Raw genomic sequence first — 7,540 nt, 5'->3', positions numbered from 1 at the left:
CTCAATATAGGTGTTTACCTAGCAGGGAGAGGGAGTAACTGACCACATCTGCTGTTCACAGTGGGCTTGTCATTGAAAGCTGACCCATCTGAGCCTTTTATATAGGAAACCATAGCACAGACAGGGACAGCTGGCCCTAATCACACCATCCAGAGCTAAAAGGGCTTCTGGAGAAGTATGGTAATCCTTGGAAAAGATCATTTCCCTTTTGTAAGTGCTGCTGCTAGGGGTTAGACTGTAGGCTGAAGCTGCTGGAAGCTAAGTATACAATGTAAAGAATCTGCCTGAGAGTATAAAGCACAGAGGAAATTGGCACCAACACAGAGAGACTATGGTGGCTCCACAGTCCTTTTTGACGGACTCCAGCTCTACCTGAAACCACTCTGTTTCTTTGATATTTCTAAGTAGACTGGAACAGGGATTTTGTTACTTAAGCAAAATGTTCCACCCTATTTGTAGCACAGATTTAGAAACACAGGTTATGAAATCAGAGGTCATCGGATTTAACTTCTCGGTTATTAAATGAATGAAGTTAAGTAAGTTGTTTAGCCTTTCTGTGCCGAAGAGTCCTTATCTGTAAAACAGGGATGATGAAAGTGCCAACATCCTAAGGTTGGTATGGGGACTAAAGGAGATAACAGGTCCTTTTATCAATAGCTGGCGTAAAAGCAAAGCAAAGTAGGACAATGATCATTATTATTGCTGTTCACATGTTTTAGCCTTTAATTCGAAGGGAACAACTCAGTTTCTGAGAGTTACTTTGTACATGCCTATCTCAGTGCCTTTATTATGCTTAATGCTGCATTATTTCAAGCAACAAATATTATGCTTTTAGGTAATATGCAAACATACTGCATATTACCAAGCGTACACAGATAAAAACATGTGATTCTTGCTTTTGACATGTTCAAAGTTGAAATGCAAAATAAAATATAATAGCATTTCTATAAGTGTATGTGTGCATGTGAACATACAAATGCCAAAACAGTAGCAAAGTGAAATAACAGAATACAGAAATGAAGCAGAAGGGGGAAATGGACTAAGCACTGAAGTTAGAGGACTGGGTGGATGGGGAGGTTTGTTTGGATTTGGCATGAAATAATTATACCATAAATTGGTCTTTAAACATATATTCCTAACAATTATGCAGACAGAAACCTATTGCCGAGTTAGGAAAGAGGAGATAGGCAACTGTGAGGAATTGTGATAACGCAGAAATGCCGAATTTCCCTCCAGCCCAGGACTGCACCCGACTATACAACAGTGAATTTTTACCTTCTGTGCATCCTCATAATTTAGATTGTTCTATTAGTCAAAAGTCCTAAGGCCACAGAACGATGCAATGGAAGAGTGGGAAAAATTCATACACTTGCTGATAGAAGCTGTGCCCCTCCAGTCCCAACACCCAGAAACTGTCTGGAGCTTTCTAGACTTGCAGTTGTCAGTTTCTATTTCTGAACTATTCTCCTTTAGATATCTGAGATGCTCATTCTCTCTCTTTCTCTTTTAAAGTGTCTTCTGAGAGATGATGCCTATCTTCATGTTATCAAAAGTGCCCCACCTACCAACACTTGACATTTTTTCCCATTTTACTTTCTTCTCAAATCCTTCTCATAATCTCATTTATTTATTTTGTCCCTATTTATTTTGTAAGGTAATTAAGCGGACTCCACACCCAGCAAGGAGCCCAACTTAGGCTCGACCTCACAACCCTGACATCAATAGTTGGATGTCACCCAGGTGCCCCTATGTAAAATATTTTATAAAGATATAAAGAAGGGTGCCTTGGTGGCCCAGAGCATCTGGCTCTTGGTTTCAGCTCGGGTTGTGAACACAGGGTGATGAGGTTGAGCGCCATGTCAGACTCTGCGCTCAGTGTGATGTCTGCAGGAGATTCTCTCTCCCCTCTCCCTCCTCTTCCCCTGCATGCTCTCTCTCTTTCTAAAACAAATAAAACTTAAAAAAAAAAAAAAGACATAAAATAATAAATATTATAAACCTATGGGGTTACTCCATTTTCAGATTTCTTTTCATTATATGACTATTACAGATATTTTATGATAATTCAAGAAATAGGAAATAGAAACTATAGGGGGAAAAAACCCCAGAATTTTCTGGTAAAACTCTATAAATATGAATCACAAGGCTTAGATTTGATAAAGTAAAACTATCCCCCCTAATAAGTTAAGAGAGCTTCTTTCTAGAATCATGGACTTGTTTATTCATCAAATATTCATTAATCATATATATATACTGAGCACTTAAAATGTGCCAGGAACTATTACCATAGAGGTTGTATGGCTCAGACAACAAAACAAAAATCTTGTTCCCATGAATCTTCGTTTGTAACTGGAGAATATAGACTCATACACACATATAGAGAGATGCATACATACTCAAATCAATAAAATATGTACTCTACCGGTGCTGAGTCTGTGGAGGGATATAAAGCAGGGAAGACAGGAGAGAATGACCGGACAGTGGAGAAGGGGCAGCTTTAATTTTAATAGTTAATTAGGATGGTTAAAGGAAGTCTTCTTTGCGGTGACATTTGTTTAAAGACCTGAAGGAAGTAATCGGTGAACCGCACTCTGTCTGTGGGAAAAGCAGGCCAGGCAGGAGTGACTGAAGGGGTTCTGGGCCTATCTTGTTGGAAAGAGCAGAGCCGGATGGGGGTAGAGAAGATGGTGCTTTGGTTAGAAAAGAAACGGGAAATGAATAATTTAGGGCTCTGCAGGCCAATATGAGGCCTTTGGCCTTCATCTTGAATCTGATAGAAGGAATCTGAGTATTTTGAACAGAGGAATATCATGCCCTTACTTTTGTCTCTGGATCACTCTAGCTGCCAGTAAGGACACACGAGACCAGTCAGAAGTTTTAAGGTGCAAAGTATTCTCAAACAACCATCAGTCTGTGAGAGTTGGGAGATTTCAAAAAACAAAAAACAATAACATCAAAACAAAACAACACAAACAAAACCCTTCTCATTACTATCTATATGGAGAACAGTGAGTACCTCAGGAAGCTATCAGTAAGTATTAAGCAGCTGGGAAAAAAAAAAAAAAAAAAAATTCCCTGGAAGAAAGCTCCAGGTTGCCTCTTGCATCACTGCTGTCTTTCACTACATAAAACTTCACACACGTTTTCCTTGACGTGTGGGTAAAACACACGTACTGCTTTCTCTCCATTGTATTCACCTTTTTGTTTAAGCAAGCGGAAGTGTTAAGCTTCAGTTACTCTCTTTTCATCTGTTAAAGCTTTGTGCATTACGAACAATCCATACTTTATATCAAACATCAAAACAATTAATGTACGGTACAGGATTTATAGAGTTGAACATAAAAAGAATTTTATCTCCACTTGATGTACAATGTATGCAAAATTTCCATTTGAATTGTTGGAAGTCATCCTTGGGCTTTGTGAAGATATCATTTTCAAGAGCTTTTAGAAGATTTATCAGAATATGTGATTAACTCAATTTTTCTATGTCTGTCGACTTTATTGTTTAATTGGTTTATAATAGTGCTTAAAATTGACCTGATCAGAAAACTCTTTTTATTTCAATATAAAAGTGTCTTCAGATACAGTATCCGTACAACTAATTGCTAAATGTCTTACTTTTACAAAAATGACTTACCTCTGTTCTTGTGATTTTTCCCCCCTAATCTTCCACTTAATGCTCACAGTCCTCAGATATCTACACACTTTAATACTGTTCAATTTCAATGTCTTCCTTCTAAATGTTAGCCATTTTGGATGGCCATCTACATATAAGGAACCTTAGTAGGTACTGTGAGACACTTTTAAAAAAAGAGAGAGAGAGAGAGAATACCCACACTAACAGAATTTACACTCAGTTATTTTAATTCAAATCTCAGTATATCAACTATTAAAGTCAAAGTATGGGCTTACAAATTTTTCTACAACAGATAATCAGAAAACTGGGACTGAAGAAAGAATGAGTTCAATAATCATATAGGATATACTCAGTCATTCCCTACCCTAAAGATAACCTACCCTATTGATACTTTTTGAAATAGTTTTGTTCGGTTTAAACAATCACAAGCACCTTTGCATTTGTAATTCTGATAACAACTTTGAATAAACATTTTCATTTATTTAACACACTTTTGTAGTGCTTATTATTTGTAGTGCTTAAGTACTATTCTAAGAGTTTTACATGTATCCACTCATTAGACACTTGCAACAATTTTCTGAGGTTCTATCTTGATAGCATTTCACTAATGAGTATCTTCTACAGCACATGCTCCACACAGGAAGCAAGCCACTCAGAGTACATGCCTCCCCTGCTTTAAACTCTCCAAAAGCTTCCCAAACCAACTAAAAGTAAATCCAAATTCCTTACTTTGGTTGATAATACATAATCTGGTCTCTGCCTGAGTCTCTGTGCATTTCTTTTACCATTCCCTTTAATCTGTATGGCCACACTGCTTTCTTTTCATACCTGTGAACATCAATCTCATTCTCCCCTTGGGGTTTCTGTACTTACTATTTGCTCTTCCTGTAATGTCGTCCTCACACTGTTGTCCTGGCTGTGGTGGCAGCTCCGGAGGTCCTTTGGGAATGCTGCCGCAAGGACCTGAGCTTGATCCACTTGATCTGTGAGCGCCAGTGCCGAGGAGACTTGCCCTGGCAACCACAATCTGACTTTAAAGGCTAGGCCTTCCCATTCCAAGGAGTGATGCTGGTAAGGAGGCCTCCGTGACCCAGGAGAAAGAAGCCAAGATGGTGCATTTGATGGTCCTTAAGCCCCAGAAGCTCCCACAGGCTGCATGGAAGAAGCAGGACTACCTTCCCAAAGTCAATTATTGGAAACAGAAGCTAAAGACCGCTGTCTTCAGAGGCCTCCTCGGCTTCAGCCCAGAGGTACCAGGGCTCCGGGAGGACTTCTGGTCCCATAGAACAGTGGAACCAGGACCACTGCCCTAAGCAGAGTTCGGCCCTTGCCCCCCACCCTGTTGATGACCACTCTCTGTGCAGTGAGCTGCTGGTGAATCTCAACCTCCTGCCTGGACCACGCCCTCTGTGCCTCGAAGGTACCCGCAGTCTGTGCTCCACCTAGCTGCATCTGCTTTCCCCCAGGCCTGGGTGAAGGTCCCTCCTCTTCCTGGGAGCCCCTGAGCCTCGCGCACCAGTGGGAGCTTGCGGTCCACCTGACTCATGGAGGTCCGGGCATGCGCACTACCCTCATGGAGTTGCTGCCCAGTTCTGTTCCGGCGCCAGGTGGCAAGAACCCAGGGCAGGGACTGCAACAAATTACTCTCGCAGGAGACCCATGTGAGCCGCCCCTCTGGGGACAGGGGCCGGCACTGGGCCTGTCCACGGACTCTGGCTGCAGAGTTGCCTGTTCACCCGTCCCTGTTGAAGGAGAAAAGACCAGAGCAAAGATCTCTTTTCTCAGCTCCTTAAATTTTAAGAGAAGTGTCTACACCCTGATGCCTCTGCGGTGTGCAGACTGCCTGAGAGTGCTTTTGAGGGGATGTGCCTCAGATCTATACACTTTGACCTGCTGCATGACCGCTTGTTTGGATTATTTAATTTGTCAAAATTTAAGGGAAGTGGGATAATTTGAGTTTAAAATTGTGGATACCACTAAAAACACCACCACCACCACAAGATCTCAGTAAAAGGTCTAATTTGCAGAGAAGTCCTTTATTTACATAATCTAAGTACACTTCTCCAATTATTAGTCATTTTTTTTCTTAAGATTTTATTTATTTATTTGACAGAGAGAGATCACAAGTAGGCAGAGAGGAAGGCAGAGAGAGAGGAGGAAGCAGGCTCCCCGCTGAGCAGAGAGCCCAATGCGGACCTCGATCCCAGGACCCTGAGGTCATGACCTGAGCCGAAGGCAGCGGCTTAAACCACTGAGCCACCCAGGCGCCCCTATTAGTCATTTTTTATTTCATTCTGGTGCATAAAATGCTTCAATATCCTTAAACTGATGGACTATTTCTCATTCCAGTGTTTGTTTCCATAATTCTAGCTGTCTCCCCCACTGTAGAGTTTTTAACTTATTGAGACCAGAGAACTTGTTTATTTTATTCCACAAAATCCCTGTGGTATGAGAGCATCCAGCATAGTAGTATCTTGGTAAGTAACTGCTGAATGACTGAGTGGACATATAAAGTAATACCATCCATTTTTAAAGCTTTTACAACTTTTCACACTTCACAGTTCATAAGCTTAATTTTAAAATGTTTTCTTGAGGGGGAACCTGGGTGACTCAGTCGATTAAGTGTCTGCTTTGGCTCAGGTCATAATCCCAGAGTCCTGGAATGGAGCCCCACATGGGGATCCCTGATCAATGGGAAGTCTGCTTCTCCTTCTCCATTACCCTCTATGTGCTCACTTGCTCTCTCTCTCTCTCTCTCAAATAAATAAATAAATAAAAATTTCAAAAAATTTTTTACTTGACTTTGAACCAGTTACGAGTTAACATGCTTCCTGTTTAATAGTATTATATAAATTATAATTTTGTATCTGATAGTTATTAAATGGTTGTTATTTCCATATACAGTGCCATGTTATTAATTAATTTGTCTGCTTTATATGTGGCTCTATTAGTACAGCACAGAAAATAATCACATATTTTCAAAAACTATAATCTGCTGATGCATTTTATGGCTCTATAATCACTTATTTCTTAAAATTAATTAATTTCTTAACTAGATATTATTGTAGATGAAGAAACTCAGTCTAAGAGAGGTACAGTATTGTCCAAGAGACCACAGACAAATAAGCAGAATTGATGATATTTAATGCCTTCAGTCTAACTTTTGAGCCAATGGTCTAGATGACCCCACTTGACCTTCTCTTCGGGGTAAATATCCACCCCCAAGATTTCCTAATATAATTTGCTTTTATTGCTGGTATTGGTGTTCTATGGAAAGGCCCTTAAATATCAAATATACGTACGAGTAGAAGGAATGCATTCTTACAGACTGAGGCAGTCACCAGTTACCCTTATTTTCCTACAGAGAGCCTTTAAGTCCATGTTTTAAAGATGCAGTAGCTTCAAGGAGGAAAACTGCACAACCGCATCTGACTTTACACTGGCAAGAAACAAACCTGCATTTTGTTGTGACTGGGATCTCTTGGTTAACTCATTACCACCAAACCACAGCATAAGTTTAGTCTATTAACATTGGTGGATTACAGTTTTGAAAAATATGCAGTTATTTTCCAAAATCTGTTATGTCTATCTACCTAATAGAGCCATAAAATGCATCAGCAGATTATAGTTTTTGAAAATATGTGATTATTTTCTGTGCTGTACTAATAGAGCCACATATAAAGCAGACAAATTAATTAATCAGCATTGCTACATATTTCCATTATTCCACTCACAGTCTCTTGGCCAAAATGAGTAACATGGTTCCAAGCTACCTGCAAGTGAAATGTAAGTACACACATCAAATATGCATAGGTGAGAAAAACTTTCCCCTTCTTCCCTTCTAGGTTCTTTGACTGGTCTAATACTTAAATTAACATAAGACAGATTAACAGGGGAAAAAAA

Source organism: Mustela lutreola, chromosome 10 (genome assembly GCF_030435805.1).
Source record: "Mustela lutreola isolate mMusLut2 chromosome 10, mMusLut2.pri, whole genome shotgun sequence".
In the NCBI taxonomy this organism is placed as follows: Eukaryota; Metazoa; Chordata; class Mammalia; order Carnivora; family Mustelidae; genus Mustela; species Mustela lutreola.
This window is presented reverse-complemented; position numbering follows the sequence as displayed.